Here is a 15,376-nt window from a genome sequence, read left to right on the forward strand (position 1 = left end):
GAAATACATTGCATGATCCACTTCAAGGATTCTCTGTGACAAGACAGCCTTTCAAGGCACCAGATATAGCCGAGAAGAGGTGGGGCGAGAACCCAAACCATTTATTCCTGCTGAGGTAATACAGAAAGGCTCTGGAGTCGTACAGAATATGGAGCTTCTTTTCTCCCGGCATTGAGTGCAGTTTCAAGAAGATAACTGATAGGGTAATGGATTGGTTCAGGTGAAATTCCAACTCCACCTTAGGGGTGACTTTGGGATACAGTTTCACCACCATCCTGTCCCTTTGGAAGGATGTGTAAAACAATCCGGACATAAAAGCTTGGAACTTGCCAACTGTCCATGCTGACATAATGGCCATGAGAATATCTGTCTTGATGATAAGGCGGTATTGTGATGCTGGCAGACCAGGTGCCAACTCATGCCAATGCCCTTAGGCTTCAACTGAATACTGAAAAATGCATAACTGGAAACCAGACTGGCTCACCTGTGTGTGAGTCTTATTAAACCAGGTATTAGGTTTATAAAATGTATTTAGTGTTTTGGACTTTATGAAATGCTTTATGAATTGCCGCATGCATCCGTCTCACTTATCGTATCTGTATCACGGTATATGGTAATATTTAAGTGTTCACTCAAACTATAAACCAGAGGAGAGAAGCATTAACAAGTATGAAATGGTGGTTTGCCACAGGTGTAAACAAAACCTGCCCAACAAAAGAAGACCCATAGACCCCAGACAAACCATTGCAGAACATCAGAGGACAAAAGACTTTGTTAATTGCACCCCTCCACACCACTGAAGAGGAGACGTGCAGATGGACTCTTCCCATCAGCTTGAACTCTGGGGGAAGGGAATAAAAATCCTTGACAAGAAGAATCTATCTTTATGCTGCTTGGACTCTGAGGGGCAAGGATTACTAAGCATAAGCAAAAGCTCCACAGTGCTTAGCTGGGGTAGCCCTAGAGGACATATAAAGATTATGTAAGCAGGGGAATAGTCCTGCTATCGTGGGAAACTTTCCTGGCTTCTGCACTACCCCGGTGAAGTGGGCTAGTGAAAGGATCTGAGTCCTCGCTCCCACTTCCTTTACCCAGTGGCCTCCCTGTCCTTGAGGACTCCCCTTCCACTCTCCTGTCTGGCAGAGTCCTCGTAACCCCAACAAGGCTGGGCCCAGGATTCCTGAGGGGCTCGACCCCCAACCCTGCTGTGGTCACCTAGGACAGGGACTAGGGTGTCCCCACTCTGGGGTACTCTTTCTGCACTGGGCACTTCTCTGACCACTGACCATTACGTACAATTTGAAGCAAATGCAACTTATTTAATCAACAATTAATTTTAAAAAGAATAAGGGAAAATGGGAAAGGTTAAAGGAAACACATCACCCCTCTCTGTGGCAGGGAACATCACAAACAGCGTCTCTGGAACATCAGGACCGTTCACAGTTCTGTTCCTTGTAAGTCCCAGGCCTTCTTCTCTCGGCCCTGGCTGTGCTACAGGGAATGCTGTGGGTTGGACACTCGCTCTGGTGGTGGCCACACACTCTTAGGCTCTAGGTGGCAGGACCCTTACTCCTAGTGTTGACCCTGTCTGTAAGGGTTACCAATCCCTCTCCGAGTCTGGCCTGCAGAGCTCCTGGCTGAGGTGTCTCCGGTGCTGGGCCCCACTGCCAAGGTCCCCCCTCACTCTCCCCAACTGCTCACGCACCTGGCTCCGGACAGCTCCAGCTCCACTCTGCCTCAGCTCCAGCTCCACTCTGCCTCAGCACGGCTGCTGCTCTGCCTCCTCTGCAGCTCTCCTCCCAGGACAGGTCTGCTCTGCAGGCTGCTTCTGTAACTCTGCTCCCAGCACTGACCTGCTTCGTGGGCTGCTTTTCTGGCCCATCTAGCTCGGTTGCTGCAGCTCTCCTCCCAGGGCAAGTCTGCTCTCCGAGCTGTGCCTCTGGCTTTGGGGTTGCAGCTCTGCTCCCAGCTCAGCTTGGGCCCCTGCTTTCTCCATAGCTGGCCCCACTCTGTCTGACCCAGGTATTTCCAGCTCACACAGAAGATGGGACCTCCCTGGCCTCCCGACTCCCTGATAGCTTGCCCGCCCTGTCATTCAGGCCACTTGGAGCACTGGCCTCTCCCCATTGTTCCTAGGGACTGTCTCAGGGTACGGATCCCATCAACCCTTCCCCCTTTTAATACTGCGAGCTAGCAACTAAAACACCCCCACTGAATGTTAGTAAGGGGGCAACAGTCCCCTTACACTTACTTATTATAGAAGCTTCTATCAGCTTTGGAACCTAAGACTGTAACTCATAGAATATCAGGGTTGGAAGGGACCTCAGGAGGTCATCTAGTCCAACCCCCTGCTCAAAGCAGGACCAATCCCCAACTAAATCATCCCAGACAGGGCTTTTTCAAGCCTGACCTTAAAAACCTCTAAGGAAGGAGATTCCACCACCTCCCTAGGTAAACCAGTTCAGTGCTTCACCACTCTCCTAGTGAAAAAGTTTTTCCTAATATCCAACCTAACTGCCCCCACTGCAATTTGAGACCATTATTCCTGTTCTGTCATCTGCTACCACTGAGAACAGTCTAGATCCATCATCTTTTGATCCCCCTTTCAGGTAGTTGAAAGCAGCTATCAAATCCCCCCCTCATTCTTCTCTTCTGCAGACTAAATAATTCCAGTTCCCTCAGCTTCTCCTCAGAAGTCATGTGCTCCAGTCCCCTAATCATTTTTGTTCCCCTCTGCTGGACTCTTTCCAATTTTTCCACATCCTTCTTGTGTGTCCAGTTTTGGGCCCCACACTACTACTCCAGATGAGGCCTCACCAATGCTGAATACAGGGGAATGATCACGCCCCTCGATATGCTGGCAATGCTCCTATTTATACAGCCCAAAATGCCGTTAGCCTTCTTGGCAACAAGAAGCATATCCAGCTTCTCGTCCACTGTAACCCCTAGATCCTTTTCTGCAGAACTGCTGCCTAGTCACTTGGTCCCTAGTCTGTAGCAGTGCATGTGATTCTTCCACCCTAAGTGCAGGACTCTGCACTTGTCCTTGTTGAACCTCATCAGATTTCTTTTGGCCCAGTCCTCTAATTCATCTAGGTCCCTCTGTATCCTATCCCTACCCTCCAGCATATCTACCACTCCTCCCAGTTTAGTGTCATCTGCAAACTTGCTGAGGGTGCAGTCCACGCCATCCTCCAGATCATTAACTCATTTGTATGTGTATGTTTACCTCCTTTAACTTTGTAAATAACTCTCATTTCCTTTAGTTAGTTTATTATAGGACTGGCTACAAGCGTTGTCTTTGGAAGATCTAAAGTGCAACTGACCTGGGAAAGTGACTGGTCCTTTGGGACTGGGAGTAACTGGAATATTATGGTGATTTTTGGTGTATGAGACCATCTGTCACAAAGTTCAGTTTGTCTTGCCACCTAAAAGCTTGAATACTCAAGGTGACTTTATGGGACTCCATGGTTGGGCTATTACAGTGCTGAGGAGGACAGACTGGATGCTAGGTTGGGGAATTCAAAGTCTAGAACTCACAACCAGTTTTGTGGATGTGCCCTGCTTCTTAACAGTCTGCCTGGAGATTGGTACTCATGCTTTTGAGCCACTCCTGACAGCTTGACAAATATGTTGAGTACTCCCATAGCAGTTCAATAAAAGTCTTCATAAGCTTTAGAAGGATGACACTGAGTATAATGGAGTTAGGTCTCTGACTGGAGAGCAAGCATGAAGAAAGCCCCTGAATACCATAGGATGTGAGAAGACTCAGTGCGACTGTACTGGAGCGTAACATGCCAATATTGTAGAAAGGTAGACTTTATGAGAGTTAAACACTAGTTCCATGTTTTTCTGGAGCAGAATATGGTCTAAGATCTTTGGTATCAGGGACTCCACTGGCTCAATATTATTCTGAGTTGCACCATGGATAATCTTATCCATTTGGAGGATTAAGTTTTCCTGGTGGAACATTTTTGCTCTGCATAAGAATTTTTCTGACCTGGTAGGGAAGCAGTCTCTGTCAGTGTTAGCTCAGACAGCCAACATCCAGCCATCAGATGCAATGACTGTGGGCCTGGGTGAAATATCTGATTATGGTTCTGGGGTACTATGTAGGGGCAAGTTGGAAGGTGTACAGGATGCTGCCGAGACATCTGCAGCAGATCTAATAATCAAAACTATTTGGCCAGTATGAGGTTATCATGATGACTCAGGCCTTATCCTCTATGGACTTTGGATATTATGCTAGGAATCAGAGGAATTGGTGGGAATGCATCCAGGAGTTCAAGACATCAAAGGAGGAAGGCATCCAGCAGAGAGCCTGAGCTCATGCCTCCTCTGGAATAGACGTTCTGGCACTTGGTGGTATCCTCTATGGCGTACAAATCTGATGGGAGTCCACCACTGATGAAATATCAGGTCTAGGATGGATTTCTGTAGTAACTGCTTCTGTTTGATTAGCACGATTCTGCTCAGAAAGTCTGCTAGGTAACTGCTGATCTCTAGAAGATTAGAGCTTGTGGGGTCACCCTCATGCTGATGACATCAAACTTAATGGCTTCCTGGCAGAGGGGATAATCACACACCACCTTACTTGTTTACATAGCGAATTGCCAACATGTTGTCTGTTAGAATTTGTACCTTGGAATTCTGCAGAATGGGCAAGAATGTTATACAGGGCTAGCCTGATGATCCTTAGTTCCAGGACGTTCATGTGTAGCTTCAAATTGTCCTGAACCCATGTGCCTGGAGGTGTTTCAGGTGGGCCCCTCTGCCTGTCCCTGGTGTGTCCATGATAAACATTGTCTGGGGGAGGGGGAACCAAAAATGTCACCCTTCTCCTCATGTTCATGTCTAGCCACCAACCCAGCTTTTGCAATACTTGAGATGGATCTTTATCGCATTTGCTCATATGATGTCTGGATGGGGCATACATGGATCTCAGCCACAAGTATAAAGCTTATAGGAGAAGTCTGGCAAGTGGCATTTCACATATGCACACTGACATATGGCCTAATAGCCCCAGACATATACACACTGTCATTGTTGGTTTCACTTGTAGGTTAAGCACCACTGAGTGAAGGGATGAGAACCTGTCCTCTGGTTGGTAAGCTCTTGCTGATCTGAGTCAATCAGAGCACCTCTGAACTGTATTGTCCAATGATTACTCAGTTCACTGAAGTCAAAAATCAAAGCTCAGAAGTGGGTCTGAAGATATTCATAAGTTTTCAGAATTTAGCCTGAGTTAAGAACTAGGGGGCTGGACACTTGGCAATGGGCAGTAAGAGGGAAATGAAGCACAGAGTGCATGCACAGCCCTGATGGACACTACTAGCAAAGAAAAATCCAGTGTTGCACGTATGTGATTCATGCACACCTAGAGTGGGACCCATGCTGACACAAACTCAGAGAAGAACCTCAGTTATGCCCACAAATAATTGTGGATACAATTTTGTATTCACAATTTTTAATGCCTACAAAATCATAGACCAAAATATGGAAGCCTTGTTAAGGCTGGACTGAAAATGAGGCCAATGTTACTAATTTATTAGAACTTAGTCATGTACAATCAACAGGATTTTTATAAAAATAGAATCTGGTGCTACATTTAATTGTTATTTAGGTCTTTAAAAAGTGGGAAGATCTATCTTTTTCATCCTGTAATTATTACCTTGGTATCTGAGCTATTAATAGCAGCTTAGTAGTATTATTTTTAAAGTGACACCGCAAGGCAAAAAATCATGGGCCAAATCCCCAGCTGGTATAAACTGATGCGTCTCCATTTAAGTGATTGGTGTTTTGGTGATAAAATCTTAGTCCAAATTAGGATACAGGCCAACGAAATGGGAGCTATACCAGTTTACACTTGCTGATTATGTAGATTGTGGCAGTGCCAAAATATGCTAGGCACTCTCCAAACACAGAGGATAAATTTTAATTAGAATCTACAATTATAAATATAAAGGTACTGCCAGATATTGTGATGACTCGGCAGAAAAACACAATGGCAGTCAGCAAGGTCTCTACCTCAACATTTAGCCTTTGTTCTAAGGAAACAAAATAAATTAATCTGATCAGAATGAGGAATAGGAATCTCCCCAGGTTGACGTTCACCGCTCATTTCAGGTGCTGAAGTCTAACTTCCCAAAGGCATTTTCCTTCTCCTCCTGACTTCCTATGCATCTATGCAAGAGGACTGAAGAGGACCTGAAGGTTAACCAAAGGAGATTCAGTTAACAGGTATGTTTGGAGTGAAGGACTGAAACAATCCCTAAGAAAGCTGACTATTATAAATCTGCCACATTTAGTACATTACTTAGTACTCAGGTGTAAGGGAAACCGACAACAACACAGCCTGCAATCCTGATTCATTTGGAAGAAATGTGTTTTTAGTTTCAAAAACTCTCTTCTAAATCCTCAAAATGGGGATTATGCTTTAAATCTTTATTAAAACATACTGGACCAAATTCAGCCCCAGTGCAAGTGGGAGCAACTCCATGGACTGCAACAGATCTGCACCCGCTTACCTAAGGGCTGGATTACCCTATAGGCAGACTACACATGTGTTTAGGGCACCAGCAAAGAAGGGGGCACCAAAAAAAAAAAAAGATTTTTTTGAAAAAACAAACAAACAAAAAAATTGATCTTCGATTCTTTTTTTGAAATATCAAATTAGTCATCACGGGAAAAATCAGAACTTTGTGAGACTTCCTTACCCTCCACTAGACACACTTCCCCCGTTTTTCTGTTCTCTTTTTATTACTTATCCCCACCTAAACCAGGGGGCGTCCTACTCACGTAGATCGAAATAATGCAAGGAAATCAGATCCCATCATGTATTTTGCAATATCACGCCAGACTTTTACCAATGGCAAACAAACAAGATATTGTCCACAAAAAAATATTTTTTGGCATGAAAGGGAATGGTGAGAAATACACGCAAGAATGGCTACTGTATTCACCATCAACAGGATCTGTGTACTGTTTTGTTTGCAAACTTTTTGCATATAAACCTTCAACACCCCAGTTTGCTGCAGATAGATTTAGTGACTGGCGGAATACTGTTTTAATTGAACAACATGAAAATAGCACTAATCACAGAGATTCAATGTTGACATATTTAAATCGAAGACAGGGCTTTGGATTGACACAAAAATTGGAAAAATAAATTAAAGGGGAGCATGAATACTGGCACCATGTCTTGCAGCGTGTTATAGCTGTTCAAACATTAGCTGAACGTGGTCTGCCTTTCCGGGGATCAAATGACACATTTGGATCATTGTAGAATGGAAATTTCTTGGTATTGTTGGAGCTTGTGGCTCAGTTTGACCCATTTTTAGCAGGCCATATCTCAAAATATGGGAATGCTGACAGGTCATACACACATCATACTTCTCCAAGACAATATGTGATGAACTCATTGGTCTAATGAGTGACAAAGTTCATTCAGCTATTGTGGATGAAATAAGTACTGCTGGGTACTTCAGTTTATCTGTCGACTCTATACCTGATCTTTCACATTTTGATCAATTGAGTATTGTACTAAGATGTGTGTCTCCACAGATGGAAAACCAATCGAACAATTTAAAACATTCCTCATTTTGAAAAGCCACACTGGTGAAGAAATGGAAAATCAAGTACTGCATTATCTGTGCCAAGTTTGCAAAACAGATTTCTCAAAGTGCGGAGGTCAATCTTATAACAACGCTGCCAACATGTCAGGGCATTATCAAGGAATGCAGAAGAAGCTTTTAGAACAGAACAAATATGCCATATTCATACCATGTGCTGCACACACTCTCTCAATCTTGTTGGCCGCAGTGCTGTTGATTGTTGTCCAGTGGCAGTAAGTTTTTTCTCAACAGTCCAGTTACTTTATACATTTTTCTCTGCCTCAACACACTGATGGGCAGTTCTTAAAACATATTTGGGCAATGATCGAGTGTTGAAATCTCTTTCTAATACTCGCTGGGAGGCACATGCATCGGCAACAAGTGCAATTCTGGAGTCCTACTCGATGATTGTGGATGCATTAGAAAGTATAGCTGAAGACCAATCACAAAAGGGAGAAACTATACGAGAGGCAGAAAACATTACAAACAAGATGCAAGAACTAGAGTTTGTATTCATGTTGACCATGCGGAATGAAATTTTACAACACTTTTACCACACAAGTCAAGCTCTCCAAGAAAAAGAATTGGATTTGAAAACATATGCAGACCTCTGTCAATCATTAGCAGACAACTTACACACTTTGAGGAATAGGAGGACTTGTGGCACCTTAGAGACTAACAAATTTATTAGAGCATAAGCTTTCGTGAGCTACAGCTCACTTCATCGGATGCATCCGATGAAGTGAGCTGTAGCTCACGAAAGCTTATGCTCTAATAAATTTGTTAGTCTCTAAGGTGCCACAAGTCCTCCTTTTCTTTTTGCGAATACAGACTAACACGGCTGCTACTCTGAAACTTTGAGGAATGATTTTGAAAGATGTGAAGACATATCAAAAGATATCTTGCCTGATACTAACTACAAAGAAGCCCAGTCCCACAAGCGAATCAGGAAAAAACAAGCAAATGATAGCAGTGCAACAGAAACAGCACTGAATCCTAGAGACAAATTTTGCGTATCTACTTACTACGCTATAATTGATACACTTGAAGCTCATATGAAGAGGAGAGGTGAAGTGTACAAAGAAATATCAAGTAGATTTTCTTTTCTAAACGATATGGACTTATCCGACAAACAGTATTCACAAGGTTCCCAAAAGCTAGTTGACTCATACCCTGTTGATTTGAACATGAATCTCTGTGGAGAAGTACAGCAGTTCCACTGTTATATGCACGCCGTTTAATGAAATAGGAAAAATGAAATTCAGTCACATTGATCTTCATGACAAAATACTGAAAGACAGAATACAATGTGTATTTCCAAATGCAGAGATCACACTATGTATTTTTCTAACGTTGATGATTACTAACTGCTCCGCAGAATGCTCTTTTTCTCAGCTGAAAAGAATAAAAAAAACCCTCAGAGAACAACAGTGTGTCAGGACACTTCATTGAGTCAGCTTCAATGAATTTATCCAGAATTTTGCAATCAGAAAATCTAGAAAGAAGCTATTTTAATTTCAGCATACATGTAAGTTTTGTGTCATTTCGAAAAATAAAATTTTATTTTACGGTATAGTTTTGTTTTTATTTTGAATTACATATCAGGGAGCACCATAATCTTTTCAGTGTTTAGGGCCTCTAAAGGTCTTAATCCGGCCCTGGCTGGATTAGAGTTGTTGTTTCAACTTTAATCTGAGTTAGTTATTTTTAGAAGGCAGGATTTAGTCTAGCCAAAATACTTCAAATATAGTACAGGAGGCAGGCCAGTCTAATCAGCCTTAAGCACTAGAAGAGTTAATGAGACCTCTGTGCTTGCAGATCCTGTGGTTTTGGAAGGGCCATCCATTTACTTACGAATTCTTCCAGCCAAACCTGTCAGTTTTAACAAACACTTCATACACACCCAAAGTAAAGGTAAGAGCAGACAGCATGTTCCCTCCTGAATAGAATTTTATGTTGTTTTGTGAAAAGATGAGTTTAACTAATTTATCTATTAGAGTGGGGGAAAATTCTGCGAAATAATGTACATTTGGGTCGACCAAAACATTTCGTGATTTGTATCGACTTAGCTGAATTGTTTCAGTCAAAAAATTTAAAAAATTTCATATTGACATTTTAAAAACAAAAAGTAGGGCTGTCAAGCAATTAAAAAAAATCACAATTAATCACACTGATAAACAATAGAATACCATTTTTTAAAATATTTTTGGATATTTTCTACATTTTCAAATATATTGATTTCAATTACAACACAGAATACAAAGTGTACAGTGCTCACTTTATTTTTGATTACAAGTATTTGCACTGTAAAAAAGGAAAAGAAATAGTATTTTTCAAATCACCTCATACAAGTACTGCAGTCTCTTTATCGGGAAACTTGAATTTACAAATGTAGAATTATGTATAAAGAAACCTGCATTCAAAAATAAAACTATGTAAAATTTTAGAGCTTGCAAGTCCATTCAGCCCTACTTCTTGTTCACCCAATCACTCAGACAAACAAGGTTGTTTACATTTGCAGGAGATAATGCTGCCCGTTTATTGTTTACAATGTCACCTAAAAGTGAGAACAGGTGTTCTCATGGCACTGTTGTAGCTGGCGTTGCAAAATATTTACGAGCCAGATGCGCTAAAGATTCAGGTGTCCCTTCATGCTTCAGCCGCCATTCCAGGGCACATGCGTCCATGCTGATGATGGGTTCTGCTCAATAACAATCCAAAGCAGTACTTGCTCATTTTCATCATTTTTTGGTGGTTCGGGCTCTGTGGTTTCTGCATCGGCGTACTGCTCTTTTAAGACTTCTGAAAGCAAGCTCCACACCTCGTCCCTCTCAGATTTTGAAAGGCACTTCAGATTCTTAAACCTTGGGTCAAGTGCTGTAGCTCTCTTTAGAAATCTCACACTGGTACCTTCTTTGTGTTTTGTGAAATCTTTGGTGAAAGTGTTCTTAAAATGAAGAATATGTGCTGGGTCATCATCCGAGACTGCTATAACATGAAATATATGGCAGAATGCAGGTAAAATAGCAGGGCACATACAATTCTCCCCCAAGGTGTTCAGTCAGAAATTTAATTAACACTTATTTTTTTTAATGAGCATCATCAGCATGGAAGCATGTCCTCTGGAATGGTGGCAGAAGCATGAAGGGGCATACAAATATTTAGCAAATCTGGCACATAAATACCTTGCAATGCCTGCTACAAAAGTGCCATGCAAATGCCTGTTCTCACTTTCTGGTGACATTGTAAATAAGAGGAGGGCAGCATTGTCTCCTGTAAATGTAAACAAACTTGTTTGTCTTAGCGATTGGCTGAACAAGAAGTAGGACTGAGTAGACTTGTAAGCTCTGAAGTTTTACATTGTTTTGTTTGAGAGTGCAGTCATGTAACAAAAAAAAAATCTACATTTGTAAGTTGCGCTTTCACGACAAAGATTGCACTACAGTACATGTATGAGGTGAATTGAAAAATACCATTTCTTTAGTTCATCATTTTTACAGTGCAAATATTTGTAATAAAAATATATAATTTGATTTCAATTACAACACAGAATACAATATATTTGAAAATGTAGAAAAACATCCTAAATATTTAATACATTTCAATTGGTATTCTATTGTTTAACAGTGTGATTAAAACTGCGATTAATCACGATTAATGTTTTTTTGAGTTAATCGCGCGAGTTAACTGCGATTAATTGACAGCCCTAACAAAAAATGTTTTGATTTTTCAATTTGAAACAACTTTTCATTAAATGTTTATTTTGGATTGAATGAAACGTTTTGTATGACCCAAAACAGTCCCCCTTCCCAATTTTTCAGCATGGTCAGGGAACCAAAAAAATCAGTTATTTGCACAGCTCTGGTGTTTGTTAAATAGTTGTGCAGTGAGACAGTGTCATTGTATCAGGTGCCCACATTAAAGCGGTCATTTACCTGTAACATTTGACTCCTTGGATAAACCCTTCTCCCTCCCTGCACAGGATCTTGCTGGCCTCTTTTAAGTACAGACAGACAAGATATGCTACAATCTCCCCCCTCCCCATCGCTGTCTCCCTCACCCCATCACTGATATCCAGGTTTCCCATCCACTTTCCTCCTGAAACCCGTCTTCTTGCCCTACTGATCTCATTCTCTCCTGCCTCCTAATCCCTACCCTCAACCTCCCTTTCTTTTCTCCTCAACCTTTCCTCTGTCTCCTTCCCCTCACAATTCAAGCATGCTCTGATCACTATCACACTGAGAAAGCCAATCCTTAACTCCACCTTCCTCTTCAATCACTGCCCTATTTCCTCTCTTCCTTTCACTCTCAAACTCCCTGAACGTGCTGTTCACAAAAGCTACCTCAAGTTCTTTTCCTCCAGCTGCACTCAGGATCCTCTCCAGTCAGGATCTGCCTTCTCCACTCCACTGAACCATAATCACAGAGGTGTCCAACAGTCTTTTCCTGGTCAATCTCAGGGTCTTTCCTCCATCTTCATCCCCTTGGATTTCAGTTGCTTGTGACACTGTCGATCATAACTTCCTTTTACATATCGTGTCTTCCTTTGGCTTCCATGACTGTGCCCTGTCCATATTCTCCTCCTGCCTCTTGGGTGATTCCTTCAGCATCTCCTTTGGTTGTCCTTCTCCTCTCTCCCCTTAAATGTCCTTGGCCCCCTTCTCTTATTCTTTATTTCCTTGTGTTACGTGATTTGCAAATTGTGCAATCATTTATCTACATTATAGATTATCTATCAAGTTATCTAAAAAGAATGAATTAGAGAAATACATGTCATCTTATTCAGCAAAATATCCCAATTCGCCAAATAAATTCTGTTAGCTCTAATCTGCCTGGGGGGAAGGATGCACAAAATAATTAAGTTGTGGTGTCCCCTTGAAACACCAGAAAATGCTTCTAATGAACTCTTACCTCTCAAGAAATACCTTACATTTTCCTCTACTGTATTTAGTTGGCAGAAAAGAAAAACAGCATGAGGGGACTTAAATCTCAATGAACCTAATAAATCGTTACACAATGAACCTAACTACTCAGATGGGAATAGGGACCATTTGCTTCAGCGACATTAACATGAAAGGATTGGTGACCTTTGATAATTGAACACACAGCAATAGCAGCACAGGAACAGTCTGGCAATGTTTGAGAATTTAAAAAAATTAATAGCACATGGTTTTATATTGCTTTATGAGGCAGTATCATGGCCTTTCATGGATGGGCTCCTCTTGAACTATGAATCTTTTATTGTCTAGCAATGGATGTAATATGTGTAGTTGACTAATTAGTTATCAAGGCAGAATAGTGGTATTTTGCAGCTCCCTTGTCCTCTGTTCTGAATCATAATCAAATGTTAATAGGTCCAGAGCAGTCTGCTCCATATTAAATGTGTCATTAGTATCATAACAGCATCTTACATTTACAGCCTTTACAAACTGTACAGGTCAGGTTGGGTGTGGCCTGTGTGTAGGTGCAGAAGGTAGGAGAAGAGGCATATGGAGCTAATCCCATACTGCACCTCCAGCACCAGAGCATCCACAGGTGAGAAACTGGAGAGGCAGGAGCTCCCTGCTGGCGCCAAAGAGACAGGCCACAACCTCCACCACCCACATTGGCCAGCAGAGCTAGACACTTCCAGAGCAGAATGCATCCCTCTAATGGACAGTGAAGCAGGCACAATATCTCTCAGAGCACCACTTCCAGCCTAGGCCTGTACCTTAATAGTAGAATCTGTCCCTATATTTGCAGGAACCACTTCACCCCTCACTGAAATGCAGCCACCTTTGGGTTGTTCTGTGCAAGCACCAATACAACAGTTCTGAAGAGGGAAAGCCTGGGAGCTAAGCAGAGCCATACTGCATAGAGCAGCCCCCTGGCTCCTCTGAATGTCTCTGAACTGTATCTCACTGGCCTCAGGCAATCTTTACATCTCCTAGCAGGCCTGCTTCTGAGCAACACGCTCCCATGATGTCATCAATGGATTCATGCCCTTCATCTGAGGAGAAGGGCTACACGTGGCACAGGTGAGGCCAAGTCCCAGCCCCCTTACGGTCTGTCTACACTGTAGCTGGGAGCAAGCGTCTCAGCTTGGGTAGACGGACTTGCGCTGTGCAACTTGAGCTCACATGCTGAACGTAGCAGTGAGAGCACTGCAGCTCTGGCAGAGACTTCAGCTAACCACCCAAGCTCAAACCTAGTGCGTTGGGTGATTCTGAGCACTGGTGGCCAGCCAGAGGCTCTGCTGGAGCCACAGTGTCCACATACTATTTTTAGCATGCTAGCTCAAGCTCTGATAGCACAAGTCTGTCGACCCGGGTTGGCAGACTCACTTCCAGCTGCACCCTCAACAGGCCCTTAAAGGGCCAGCTCACCCTGTGACAAAGTCTCATTTCCTGCCACGACAGCAAGTGAAGACATGAAGAGCTGTCTGTAAGAACACTGGCCTGAGTCCATCTTACCAACACTGCTCTTACACACTCTGGACTTCTGCGGAGCAGTCCTGATTTACACTGCTGCAAGAGGCAATCTGAACCACTCAGCTTCTTATCGTGGCTTTGGACCCTCTTTTCTTTTTTTTCATAGATTCACAGATATTAAGGTCAGAAGGGACCATTATGATCATCTAGTCTGACCTCCTGCACAATGTAGGTCACAGAGAATCTCACCCACCCACTCCTGAGATAAACCTTTCACCTATGTCTGAGCTATTTAAGTCCTCAAATCACGGTTTAAAGACTTCAAGGAGCAGAGAATCCTCCAGCAAGTGACCCATGCCCCCATGCTACAGAGGAAGGCGAAAAACCTCCAGGGCCTCTTCCAATCTGCCCTGGAGGAAAATTCCTTCCCGACCCCAAATATGGCGATCAGCTGAACCCTGAGCATATGGGCAAGATTCAACAGCCAGATACCCAGGAAAGAATTCTCTGCAGTAACTCGGATCCCACCCCATCTAGCATCCCATCACAGGCCATTGGGCCTATTTACCATAAATAGTTAAAGATCAATTAATTCCCAAAATCATATTATCCCATCATATCATATCCTCCATAAATTTATCGAGTTTAATCTTAAAGCCAGATAGGTCTTTTGCTCTCACTGCTTCCCTTGGCTGTTCCAGAGCTTTATTCCTCTGATGGTTAGAGACCTTCATCTCATTTCAAGTCTAAACTTCTAAACTTTAAAAGTTTATATCCATTTGATCGTGTCCACATTGGTATGGAGCTTAAATAATTTCTCTCCCTCTTTGGTATTTATCCCTCTGATATATTTAGAGAGCAATCATATCTCCCCTCAACCTTCTTTTAGTTAGGCTAAACAAGCCAAGCTCCTTGAGTCTCCTTTCATAAGACAGGTTTTCCATTCCTTGGATCATCCTAGTAATCCTTCTCTGTACCTGTTCCAGTTTGAATTCATCCTTCTTAAACATGGGAGACCAGAACTGCACACTGTATTGCAGATGAGGTCTCATCAGTGCCTTGTATAACGGTACTAAAACCTCCTTATTTCTACTGGAAATACTTCACCTAATGCATCCGAAGACCACATTAGCTTTTTTCATGGCCATATCACATTGGCGGCTCAGTCATCCTGTGATCAACTAATATTCCAAGGTCCTTCTCCTCCGTTACTTCTAATTGATGCGTCCCCAGCTTATAACTAAAATTCTTGTTATTAATCCCTAAATGCATGACCTTACACTTCTCACTATTAAATTTCATCCTATTACTACTACTCCAGTTTACAAGGTCATCCAGATCCTCCTGTATGAT

General features: G+C 42.5%; 1 protein-coding gene and 1 long non-coding RNA gene across 6 annotated transcripts in view; one reads left to right on the forward strand and one right to left on the reverse strand.

The window, feature by feature from the left end:
* RCAN2 (regulator of calcineurin 2) overlaps window positions 1-15,376 on the reverse strand; it is a 173,306-nt gene that overhangs the window by 6,186 nt on the left and 151,744 nt on the right. For 2 of the 5 annotated variants that reach the window (XR_006279713.1, XR_006279714.1), the window contains exon 5: window positions 6,118-6,207. The exons of the other annotated variants lie outside the window; for them this stretch is intronic. The gene's annotated coding sequence lies outside the window, so the exon portion shown is untranslated. The remainder of the gene's footprint in view (window positions 1-6,117; window positions 6,208-15,376) is intronic. 5 annotated transcript variants of the gene reach the window in all.
* The window catches only part of LOC119853389, a 46,950-nt gene continuing 36,461 nt past the window's right edge, over window positions 4,888-15,376 (forward strand). The window contains exons 1-2 of the long non-coding RNA XR_005292058.2: window positions 4,888-6,240; window positions 9,432-9,527. This is a non-coding gene — a long non-coding RNA (uncharacterized LOC119853389). The remainder of the gene's footprint in view (window positions 6,241-9,431; window positions 9,528-15,376) is intronic.

The sequence above is a fragment of the Dermochelys coriacea genome, chromosome 3 (assembly GCF_009764565.3).
Source record: "Dermochelys coriacea isolate rDerCor1 chromosome 3, rDerCor1.pri.v4, whole genome shotgun sequence".
In the NCBI taxonomy this organism is placed as follows: Eukaryota; Metazoa; Chordata; order Testudines; family Dermochelyidae; genus Dermochelys; species Dermochelys coriacea.